Genomic DNA, 13,628 nt, shown 5'->3' with positions numbered 1-13,628 from the left:
AATCCGTATAGGTGTTCGAGTGTTCGAACCGTAATGCGCAAGAAATGGTTTGCAAACCCCGTATTTACATATCTGTCACTGTGTAGGAGAATCCGTATAGGTGTTCGAGTGTTCGAACCGTATTACGCAGGAAATGGTACGGAAACCCCGTATTTACATATCTGCCACTGTGCAGGAGAATCCGTATAGGTGTTCGAGTGTTCGAACCGTAATGCGCAAGAAATGGTACGGAAAACCCGTATTTACATATCTGCCAATGTGCAGGAGAATCCGTATAGGTTTTCGAGTGTTCGAACCGTAATGCGCAAGAAATGGAATGTAAACCCCGTATTTACATATCTGCCACTGTGCAGGAGAATCCGTATCGGTGTTCGAGTGTTCGAACCGAAATGCGCAAGAAATGGTACGGAAACCCCGTATTTACATATCTGCCACTGTGCAGGAGAATCCGTATAGGTGTTCGAGTGTTCGAACCATAATGTGCAAGAAATGGTCCCGAAACCCCGTATTTACATATCTGCCACTGTGCAGGAGAATCCGTATAGGTCTTAGAGTGTTCGAACCGTAATGCGCAAGAAATGGTATGGAAACCCCGTATTTACATATCTGCCACTGTGCAGTAGAATCCGTATTGGTGTTCGAGTGTTCAAACCGTAATGCGCAAGAAATGGAACGGAAACCCCGTATTTACATATCTGCCACTGTGCAGGAGAATCCGTATAGGTGTTCGAGTGTTCGAACCGTAATGCGCAAGAAATGGTATGTAAACCCCGTAATTACATATCTGCCACTGTGCAGGAGAATCCGTATAGGTGTACGAGTGTCCGAACCGTAATGCGCAAGAAATGGTACGGAAACCCCGTATTTACATATCTGCCACTGTGCAGGAGAATCCGTATAGGTTTTCGAGTGTTCGAACCGTAATGCGCAAGAAATGGAATGTAAACCCCGTATTTACATATCTGCCACTGTGCAGGAGAATCCGTATAGTTGTTCGAGTGTTCGAACCGTAATGCGTAGGAAATGGTACGGAAACCCCGTATTTACATATCTGCCACTGTGCAGGAGAATCCGTATAGGTGTTCGAGTGTTCGAACCGTAATGTGCAAGAAATGGTCCCGAAACCCCGTAATTACATATCTGCCACTGTGCAGGAGAATCCGTATAGGTCTTCGAGTGTTCGAACCGTAATGCGCAAGAAATGGTATGGAAACCCCGTATTTACATATCTGCCACTGTGCCGGAGAATCCGTATAGGTGTTCGAGTGTTCAAACCGTAATGCGCAAGAAATGGTACGGAAACCCCGTATTTACATATCTGCCACTGTGCAGGAGAATCCGTATAGGTGTTCGAGTGTTCGAACCGTAATGCGCAAGAAATGGTATGTAAACCCCGTATTTACATATCTGCCACTGTGCAGGAGAATCCGTATAGGTGTTCGAGTGTTCGAACCGTAATGCGCAAGAAATGGTACAGAAACCCCGTATTTACATATCTACCACTGTGCAGGAGAATCTGTATAGGTGTTCGAGTGTTCGAACCGTAATGCGCAAGAAATGGTACGGAAATCCCGTATTTACATATCCGCCACTGTGCAGGAGAATCCGTATACGTGTTCGAGTGTTCGAACTTAATGCGCAAGAAATGGAACGGAAACCCCGTATTTACATATCTGCCACTGTGCCGGAGAATCCGTATAGGTTTTCGAGTGTTCGAACCGTAATGTGCAAGAAATGGAACGGAAACCCCGTATTTACATATCTGCCACTGTGCAGGAGAATCCGTATAGGTTTTCGAGTGTTCGAACCGTAATGTGCAAGAAATGGTCCCGAAACCCCGTATTTACATATCTGCCACTGTGCAGGAGAATCCGTATAGGTGTTCGAGTGTTCGAACCGTAATGCGCAAGAAATGGTTTGCAAACCCCGTATTTACATATCTGTCACTGTGCAGGAGAATCCGTATAGGTGTTCGAGTGTTCGAACCGTAATGCGCAAGAAATGGTACGGAAACCCCGTATTTACATATCTGCCAATGTGCAGGAGAATCCGTATAGGTTTTCGAGTGTTCGAACCGTAATGCGCAAGAAATGGAATGTAAACCCCGTATTTACATATCTGCCACTATGCAGGAGAATCCGTATAGGTGTTCGAGTGTTCGAACCGTAATGCGCAAGAAATGGTACGGAAACCCCGTATTTACATATCTGCCACTGTGCAGGAGAATCCGTATAGGTGTTCGAGTGTTCGAACCGTAATGGGCAAGAAAGGGTCCCGAAACCCCGTATTTACATATCTGCCACTGTGCAGGAGAATCCGTATAGGTGTTAGAGTGTTCGAACCGTAATGCGCAAGAAATGGTATGGAAACCCCGTATTTACATATCTGCCACTATGCAGTAGAATCCGTATTGGTGTTCGAGTGTTCAAACCGTAATGCGCAAGAAATGGTACGGAAACCCCGTATTTACATATCTGCCACTGTGCAGGAGAATCCGTATAGGTGTTCGAGTGTTCGAACCGTAATGCGCAAGAAATGGTATGTAAACCCCGTATTTACATATCTGCCACTGTGCAGGAGAATCCGTATAGGTGTACGAGTGTTCGAACCGTAATGCGCAAGAAATGGTACGGAAACCCCGTATTTACATATTTGCCACTGTGCAGGAGAATCCGTATAGGTGTTCGAGTGTTCGAACCGTAATGCGCAAGAAATGGTATGTAAACCCCGTATTTACATATCTGCCACTGTGCAGGAGAATCCGTATAGGTGTTCGAGTGTTCGAACCGTAATGCGCAAGAAATGGTACAGAAACCCCGTATTTACATATCTACCACTGTGCAGGAGAATCTGTATAGGTGTTCGAGTGTTCGAACCGTAATGCGCAAGAAATGGTACGGAAATCCCGTATTTACATATCCGCCACTGTGCAGGAGAATCCGTATACGTGTTCGAGTGTTCGAACCGTAATGCGCAAGAAATGGAACGGAAACCCCGTATTTACATATCTGCCACTGTGCAGGAGAATCCGTATAGGTTTTCGAGTGTTCGAACCGTAATGTGCAAGAAATGGTCCCGAAACCCCGTATTTACATATCTGCCACTGTGCAGGAGAATCCGTATAGGTGTTCGAGTGTTCGAACCGTAATGCGCAAGAAATGGTTTGCAAACCCCGTATTTACATATCTGTCACTGTGCAGGAGAATCCGTATAGGTGTTCGAGTGTTCGAACCGTATTGCGCAAGAAATGGTACGGAAACCCCGTATTTACATATCTGCCACTGTGCAGGAGAATCCGTATAGGTGTTCGAGTGTTCGAACCGTAATGCGCAAGAAATGGTACGGAAACCCCGTATTTACATATCTGCCAATGTGCAGGAGAATCCGTATAGGTTTTCGAGTGTTCGAACCGTAATGCGCAAGAAATGGAATGTAAACCCCGTATTTACATATCTGCCACTGTGCAGGAGAATCCGTATCGGTGTTCGAGTGTTCGAACCGTAATGCGCAAGAAATGGTACGGAAACCCCGTATTTACATATCTGCCACTGTGCAGGAGAATCCGTATAGGTGTTCGAGTGTTCGAACCATAATGTGCAAGAAATGGTCCCGAAACCCCGTATTTACATATCTGCCACTGTGCAGGAGAATCCGTATAGGTCTTAGAGTGTTCGAACCGTAATGCGCAAGAAATGGTATGGAAACCCCGTATTTACATATCTGCCACTGTGCAGTAGAATCCGTATTGGTGTTCGAGTGTTCAAACCGTAATGCGCAAGAAATGGAACGGAAACCCCGTATTTACATATCTGCCACTGTGCAGGAGAATCCGTATAGGTGTTCGAGTGTTCGAACCGTAATGCGCAAGAAATGGTATGTAAACCCCGTAATTACATATCTGCCACTGTGCAGGAGAATCCGTATAGGTGTACGAGTGTTCGAACCGTAATGCGCAAGAAATGGTACGGAAACCCCGTATTTACATATCTGCCACTGTGCAGGAGAATCCGTATAGGTGTTCGAGTGTTCGAACCGTAATGCGCAAGAAATGGTATGTAAACCCCGTATTTACATATCTGCCACTGTGCAGGAGAATCCGTATAGGTGTTCGAGTGTTCGAACCGTAATGCGCAAGAAATGGTACGGAAACCCCGTATTTACATATCTGCCACTGTGCAGGAGAATCCGTATAGGTGTTCGAGTGTTAGAACCGTAATGCGCAAGAAATGGTATGTAAACCCCATATTTACATATCTGCCACTGTGCAGGAGAATCCGTATAGGTGTTCGAGTGTTCGAACCGTATTGCGCAAGAAATGGTACGGAAACCCCGTATTTACATATCTGCCACTGTGCAGGACAATCCGTATAGGTGTTCGAGTGTTCCAACCGTAATGCCCAAGAAATGGTACGGAAACCCCGTATTTACATATCTGCCACTGTGCAGGGGAATCCGTATAGGTGTTCGAGTGTTCGAACCATAATGCGCAAGAAATGGTATGTAAACCCCGTATTTACATATCTGCCACTGTGCAGGAGAATCCATATAGGTGTTCGAGTGTTCGAACCGTAATGTGCAAGAAATGGTCCCGAAACCCCGTATTTACATATCTGCCACTGTGCAGGAGAATCCGTATAGGTGTTCGAGTGTTCGAACCGTAATGCGCAAGAAATGGTAAGTAAACCCCGTATTTACATATCTGCCACTGTGCAGGAGAATCCGTATTGGTGTTCGAGTGTTCGAACCGTAATGCGCAAGAAATGGTACGGAAATCCCGTATTTACATATCTGCCACTGTGCAGGAGAATCCGTATACGTGTTCGAGTGTTCGAACCGTAATGCGGAAGAAATGGTACGGAAACCCCGTATTTACATATCTGCCACTGTGCAGGAGAATCCGTATAGGTTTTCGAGTGTTCGAACCGTAATGCGCAAGAAATGGAATGTAAACCCCGTATTTACATATCTGCCACTGTGCAGGAGAATCCGTATAGGTGTTCGAGTGTTCAAACCGTAATGCGCAAGAAATGGTTCGGAAACCCCGTATTTACATATTTGCCACTGTGCAGGAGAATCCGTATAGGTGTTCGAGTGTTCGAACCGTAATGTGCAAGAAATGGTCCCGAAACCCCGTATTTACATATCTGCCACTGTGCAGGAGAATCCGTATTGGTGTTCGAGTGTTCGAACCGTAATGCGCAAGAAATGGCAAGGAAACCCCGTATTTACATATCTGCCACTGTGCAGGAGAATCCGTATAGGTGTTCGAGTGTTCGAACCGTAATGCGCAAGAAATGGTACGGAAACCCCGTATTTACATATCTGCCACTGTGCAGGAGAATCCGTATAGGTGTTCGAGTGTTCGAACCGTAATGCGAAAGAAATGGTATGTAAACCCCGTATTTACATATCTGCCACTGTGCAGGAGAATCCGTATAGGTGTTCGAGTGTTCGAACCGTAATGCGCAAGAAATGGTACGGAAACCCCGTATTTACATATCTGCCACTGTACAGGAGAATCCGTATAGGTGTTCGAGTGTTCGAACCGTAATGCGCAAGAAATGGTACGAAAACCCCGTATTTACATATCTGCCACTGTGCAGGGGAATCCGTATCGGTGTTCGAGTGTTCGAACCGTAATGCGCAAGAAATGGTATGTAAACCCCGTATTTACATATCTGCCACTGTGCAGGAGAATCCATATAGGTGTTCGAGTGTTCGAACCGTAATGTGCAAGAAATGGTCCCGAAACCCCGTATTTACATATCAGCCACAGTGCAGGAGAATCCGTATAGGTGTTCGAGTGTTCGAACCGTAATGCGCAAGAAATGGTATGTAAACCCCGTATTTACATATCTGCCACTGTGCAGGAGAATCTGTATAGGTGTTCGAGTGTTCGAACCGTAATGCGCAAGAAATGGTATGTAAACCCCGTATTTACATATCTGCCACTGTGCAGGAGAATCCGTATAGGTGTTCGAGTGTTAGAACCGTAATGTGCAAGAAATGGTACGGAAACCCCGTATTTACATATCTGCCACTGTGCAAGAGAATCCGTATTGGTGTTCTATTGTTCCAACCGTAATGCGCAAGAAATGGTACGGAAACCCCGTATTTACAAATCTGCCACTGTGCAGGAGAATCCGTATAGGTGTTCGAGTGTTCGAACCGTAATGCGCAAGAAATGGTACGGAAACCCCGTATTTACATATATGCCACTGTGCAGGAGAATCCGTATAGGTGTTCGAGTGTTCGAACCGTAATGCGCAAGAAGTGGTACGGAAATCCCGTATTTAAATATCTGCCACTACGCAGGAGAATCCGTATACGTGTTCGAGTGTTCGAACCGTAATGCGCAAGAAATGTTACGTAAACCCCGTATTTACATATCTGCCACTGTGCAGGAGAATCCGTATAGGTGTTCGAGTGTTCGAACCGTAATGCGCAAGAAATGGTACGGAAACCCCGTATTTACATATCTGCCACTGTGCAAGAGAATCCTTACAGGTGTTCGAGTGTTCAAACCGTAATGCGCAAGAAATGGTATGGAAACCCCGTATTTACATATCTGCCACTGTGCAGGAGAATCCGTATAGGTTTTCGAGTGTTCGAACCGTAATGCGCTAGAAATGGTACGGAAACCCCGTATTTACATATCTGCCACTGTGCAGGAGAATCCGTATTGGTGTTCTATTGTTCCAACCGTAATGCGCAAGAAATGGTACGGAAACCCCGTATTTACAAATCTGCCACTGTGCAGGAGAATCCGTATAGGTGTTCGAGTGTTCGAACCGTAATGCGCAAGAAATGGTACGGAAACCCCGTATTTACATATATGCCACTGTGCAGGAGAATCCGTATAGGTGTTCGAGTGTTCGAACCGTAATGCGCAAGAAATGGTACATAAACCCCGTATTTACATATCTGCCACTGTGCAGGAGAATCCGTATAGGTGTTCGAGTGTTCGAACCGTAATGCGCAAGAAGTGGTACGGAAATCCCGTATTTACATATCTGCCACTACGCAGGAGAATCCGTATACGTGTTCGAGTGTTCGAACCGTAATGCGCAAGAAATGTTACGTAAACCCCGTATTTACATATCTGCCACTGTGCAGGAGAATCCGTATAGGTGTTCGAGTGTTCGAACCGTAATGCGCAAGAAATGGTACGGAAACCCCGTATTTACATATCTGCCACTGTGCAGGAGAATCCTTATAGGTGTTCGAGTGTTCGAACCGTAATGCGCAAGAAATGGGACGGAAACCCCGTATTTACATATATGCCACTGTGCAGGAGAATCCGTATAGGTGTTCGAGTGTTCGAACCGTAATGCGCAAGAAGTGGTACGGAAATCCCGTATTTACATATCTGCCACTACGCAGGAGAATCCGTATACGTGTTCGAGTGTTCGAACCGTAATGCGCAAGAAATGTTACGTAAACCCCGTATTTACATATCTGCCACTGTGCACGAGAATCTGTATAGGTGTTCGAGTGTTCGAACCGTAATGCGCAAGAAATGGTACGGAAACCCCGTATTTACATATCTGCCACTGTGCAGGAGAATCCTTACAGGTGTTCGAGTGTTCGAACCGTAATGCGCAAGAAATGGTATGGAAACCCCGTATTTACATATCTGCCACTGTGCAGGAGAATCCGTATAGGTTTTCGAGTGTTCGAACCGTAATGCGCAAGAAATGGTACGGAAACCCCGTATTTACATATCTGCCACTGTGCAGGAGAATCCGTATAGGTCTTCGAGTGTTCGAACCGTAATGCGCAAGAAATGGTACGGAAACCCCGTATTTACATATCTGCCACTGTGCAGGGGAATCCGTATAGGTGTTCGAGTGTTCGAACCGTAATGCGCAAGAAATGGTATGTAAACCCCGTATTTACATATCTGCCACTGTGCAGGAGAATCCGTATAGGTGTTCGAGTGTTCGAACCGTAATGCGCAAGAAATGGTACGTAAACCCCGTATTTACATATCTGCCACTGTGCAGGAGAATCCGTATAGGTGTTCGAGTGTTCGAACCGTAATGCGCAAGAAATGGTACGGAAACCCCGTATTTACATATATGCCACTGTGCAGGAGAATCCGTATAGGTGTTCGAGTGTTCGAACCGTAATGCGCAAGAAGTGGTACGGAAATCCCGTATTTACATATCTGCCACTACGCAGGAGAATCCGTATACGTGTTCGAGTGTTCGAACCGTAATGCGCAAGAAATGTTACGTAAACCCCGTATTTACATATCTGCCACTGTGCAGGAGAATCCGTATAGGTGTTCGAGTGTTCGAACCGTAATGCGCAAGAAATGGTACGGAAACCCCGTATTTACATATCTGCCACTATGCCGGAGAATCCTTATAGGTGTTCGAGTGTTCGAACCGTAATGCGCAAGAAATGGTACGGAAACCCCGTATTTACATATATGCCACTGTGCAGGAGAATCCGTATAGGTGTTCGAGTGTTCGAACCGTAATGCGCAAGAAGTGGTACGGAAATCCCGTATTTACATATCTGCCACTACGCAGGAGAATCCGTATACGTGTTCGAGTGTTCGAACCGTAATGCGCAAGAAATGTTACGTAAACCCCGTATTTACATATCTGCCACTGTGCAGGAGAATCCGTATAGGTGTTCGAGTGTTCGAACCGTAATGCGCAAGAAATGGTACGGAAACCCCGTATTTACATATCAGCCACTGTGCAGGAGAATCCTTATAGGTGTTCGAGTGTTCGAACCGTAATGCGCAAGAAATGGTATGGAAACCCCGTATTTACATATCTGCCACTGTGCAGGAGAATCCGTATAGGTTTTCCAGTGTTCGAACCGTAATGCGCAAGAAATGGTACGGAAACCCCGTATTTACGTATCTGCCACTGTGCAGGAGAATCCGTATAGGTGTTCGAGTGTTCGAACCGTAATGCGCAAGAAATGGTACGGAAACCCCGTATTTACATATCTGCCACTGTGCAGGGGAATCCGTATAGGTGTTCGAGTGTTCGAACCGTAATGCGCAAGAAATGGTATGTAAACCCCGTATTTACATATCTGCCACTGTGCAGGAGAATCCGTATAGGTGTTCGAGTGTTCGAACCGTAATGCGCAAGAAATGGTACGTAAACCCCGTATTTACATATCTGCCACTGTGCAGGAGAATCCGTATAGGTGTTCGAGTGTTCGAACCGTAATGCGCAAGAAATGTTACGTAAACCCCGTATTTACATATCTGCCACTGTGCAGGAGAATCTGTATAGGTGTTCGAGTGTTCGAACCGTAATGCGCAAGAAATGGTATGTAAACCCCGTATTTACATATCTGCCACTGTGCAGGAGAATCCGTATAGGTGTTCGAGTGTTCGAACCGTAATGCGCAAGAAATGGTATGTAAATCCCGTATTTACATATCTGCCACTGTGCAGGAGAATCCGTATCGGTGTTCGAGTGTTCGAACCGTAATGCGCAAGAAATGGTACGGAAACCCCGTATTTACATTTCTGCCACTGTGCAGGAGAATCCGTATAGGTGTTCGAGTGTTCGAACCGTAATGCGCAAGAAATGGTACGGAAACCCCGTATTTACATTTCTGCCACTGTGCAGGAGAATCCGTATAGGTGTTCGAGTGTTCGAACCGTAATGCGCAAGAAATGGTACGGAAATCCCGTATTTACATATCTGCCACTGTGCAGGAGAATCCGTATAGGTGTTCGAGTGTTCGAACCGTAATGCGCAAGAAATGGTACGGAAACCACGTATTTACATATCTGCCACTGTGCAGGAGAATCCATATAGGTGTTCGAGTGTTAGAACCGTAATGTGCAAGAAATGGTATGTAAACCCCGTATTTACATATCTGCCGCTGTGCAGGAGAATCCGTATAGGTGTTCGAGTGTTCGAACCGTAATGCGCAAGAAATGGTACGGAAACCCCGTATTTACATATCTGCCACTGTACAGGAGAATCCGTATAGGTGTTCGAGTGTTCGAACCGTAATGCGCAAGAAATGGTACGGAAACCCCGTATTTACATATCTGCCACTGTGCAGGGGAATCTGTATAGGCGTTCGAGTGTTCGAACCGTAATGCGCAAGAAATGGTATGTAAACCCCGTATTTACATATCTGCCACTGTGCAGGGGAATCCGTATAGGTGTTCGAGTGTTCGAACCGTAATGCGCAAGAAATGGTCCCGAAACGCCGTACTTACATATCTGCCACAGTGCAGGAGAATCCGTATAGGTGTTCGAGTGTTCGAACCGTAATGCGCAAGAAATGGTATGTAAACCCCGTATTTACATATCTGCCACTGTGCAGGAGAATCCGTATAGGTGTTCGAGTGTTCGAACCGTGATGCGCAAGAAATGGTATGTAAACCCCGTATTTACATATCTGCCACTGTGCAGGAGAATCCGTATAGGTGTTCGAGTGTTAGAACCGTAATGCGCAAGAAATGGTACGGAAACCCCGTATTTACATATCTGCCACTGTGCAAGAGAATCCGTATTGGTGTTCTAGTGTTCCAACCGTAATGCGCAGGAAATGGTACGGAAACCCCGTATTTACATATCTGCCACTGTGCAGGAGAATCCGTATAGGTGTTCGAGTGTTCGAACCGTAATGCGCAAGAAATGGTACGGAAACCCCGTATTTACATATATGCCACTGTGCAGGAGAATCCGTATAGGGGTTCGAGTGTTCGAACCGTAATGCGCAAGAAATGGTGCGGAAACCCCGTATTTACATATCTGCCACTGTGCAGGGGAATCTGTATAGGCGTTCGAGTGTTCGAACCGTAATGCGCAAGAAATGGTATGTAAACCCCGTATTTACATATCTGCCACTGTGCAGGAGAATCCGTATAGGTGTTCGAGTGTTAGAACCGTAATGCGCAAGAAATGGTACGGAAACCCCGTATTTACATATCTGCCACTGTGCAAGAGAATCCGTATTGGTGTTCTAGTGTTCCAACCGTAATGCGCAAGAAATGGTACGGAAACCCCGTATTTACATATCTGCCACTGCGCAGGAGAATCCGTATAGGTGTTCAAGTGTTCGAACCGTAATGCGCAAGAAATGGTATGTAAACCCCGTATTTACATATCTGCCACTGTGCAGGTGAATCCGTATAGGTGTTCGAGTGTTCGAACCGTAATGCGCAAGAAATGGTACGGAAACCCCGTATTTACATATCTGCCACTTTGCAGGAGAATCCTTATAGGTGTTCGAGTGTTTGAACCGTAATGCGCAAGAAATGGTATGGAAACCCCGTATTTACATATCTGCCACTGTGCAGGAGAATTCGTATAGGTTTTCGAGTGTTCGAACCATAATGCGCAAGAAATGGTATGTAAACCCCGTATTTACATATCTGCCACTATGCAGGAGAATCCGTATAGGTGTTCGAGTGTTCGAACCGTAATGTGCAAGAAATGGTCCCGAAACCCCGTATTTACATATCTGCCACTGTGGAGGAGAATCCGTATAGGTGTTCGAGTGTTCGAACCGTAATGCGCAAGAAATGGTATGTAAACCCCGTATATACATATCTGCCACTGTACAGGAGAATCCGTATAGGTGTTCGAGTGTTCGAACCGTAATGCGCAAGAAATGGTACGGAAACCCCATATTTACATATCTGCCACGGTGCAGGAGAATCCGTATAGGTGTTCGAGTGTTCGAAACGTAATGCGCAAGAAATGTTACGTAAACCCCGTATTTACATATCTGCCACTGTGCAGGAGAATCCGTATAGGTGTTCGAGTGTTCGAACCGTAATGCGCAACAAATGGTACGGAAACCCCGTATTTACATATCTGCCACTGTGCAGGAGAATCCGTATAGGTGTTCGAGTGTTCGAACCGTAATGCGCAAGAAATGGTCCCGAAACCCCGTACTTACATATCTGCCACAGTGCAGGAGAATCCGTATAGGTGTTCGAGTGTTCGAACCGTAATGCGCAAGAAATGGTATGTAAACCCCGTATTTACATATCTGCCACTGTGCAGGAGAATCCGTATAGGTGTTCGAGTGTTCGAACCGTAATGCGCAAGAAATGGTATGTAAACCCCGTATCTACATATCTGCCACTGTGCAGGAGAATCCGTATAGGTGTTCGAGTGTTAGAACCGTAATGCGCAAGAAATGGTACGGAAACCCCGTATTTACATATCTGCCACTGTGCAAGAGAATCCGTATTGGTGTTCTAGTGTTCCAACCGTAATGCGTAAGAAATGGTACGGAAACCCCGTATTTACATATCTGCCACTGTGCAGGAGAATCCGTATAGGTGTTCGAGTGTTCGAACCGTAATGCGCAAGAAATGGTACGGAAACCCCGTATTTACATATATGCCACTGTGCAGGAGAATCCGTATAGGTGTTCGAGTGTTCGAACCGTAATGCGCAAGAAGTGGTACGGAAACCCCGTATTTACATATCTGCCACTTTGCAGGAGAATCCTTATAGGTGTTCGAGTGTTTGAACCGTAATGCGCAAGAAATGGTATGGAAACCCCGTATTTACATATCTGCCACTGTGCAGGAGAATCCGTATAGGTTTTCGAGTGTTCGAACCGTAATGCGCAAGAAATGGTATGTAAACCCCGTATTTACATATCTGCCACTATGCAGGAGAATCCGTATAGGTGTTCGAGTGTTCGAACCGTAATGTGCAAGAAATGGTCCCGAAACCCCGTATTTACATATCTGCCACTGTGGAGGAGAATCCGTATAGGTGTTCGAGTGTTCGAACCGTAATGCGCAAGAAATGGTATGTAAACCCCGTATTTACATATCTGCCACTGTGCAGGAGAATCCGTATAGGTGTTCGAGTGTTAGAACCGTAATGCGCAAGAAATGGTACGGAAACCCCGTATTTACATATCTGCCACGGTGCAGGAGAATCCGTATAGGTGTTCGAGTGTTCGAAACGTAATGCGCAAGAAATGTTACGTAAACCGCGTATTTACATATCTGCCACTGTGCAGGAGAATCCGTATAGGTGTTCGAGTGTTCGAACCGTGATGCGCAAGAAATGGTACGGAAACCCCGTATTTACATATCTGCCACTGTGCAGGAGAATCCGTATAGGTGTTCGAGTGTTCGAACCGTAATGCGCAAGAAATGGTACGGAAACCCCGTATTTACATATCTGCCACTGTGCAGGAGAATCCATATAGGTGTTCGAGTGTTCGAACCGTAATGCGCAAGAAATGGTACGGAAACCCCGTATTTACATATCTGCCACTGTGCAGGAGAATCCGTATAGGTGTTCGAGTGTTCGAATCGTAATGCGCAAGAAGTGGTAAGGAAACCCCGTATTTACATATCTGCCACTGCGCAGGAGAATCCGTATAGGTGTTCGAGTGTTCGAACCGTAATGCGCAAGAAATGGTATGTAAACCCCGTATTTACATATCTGCCACTGTGCAGGAGAATCCGTATAGGTGTTCGAGTGTTCGAACCGTAATGCGCAAGAAATGGTACGGAAACCCCGTATTTACATATCTGCCACTGTGCAGGAGAATCCGTATAGGTGTTCGAGTGTTCGAACCGTAATGCGCAAGAAATGGTCCCGAAACCCCGTACTTACATATCTGCCACAGTGCAGGAGAATCCGTATAGG

Source organism: Camellia sinensis, chromosome 12 (assembly GCF_055761805.1).
Source record: "Camellia sinensis isolate YWXY chromosome 12, ASM5576180v1, whole genome shotgun sequence".
In the NCBI taxonomy this organism is placed as follows: Eukaryota; Viridiplantae; Streptophyta; class Magnoliopsida; order Ericales; family Theaceae; genus Camellia; species Camellia sinensis.
Note: the sequence above shows the minus strand (reverse complement) of the source record.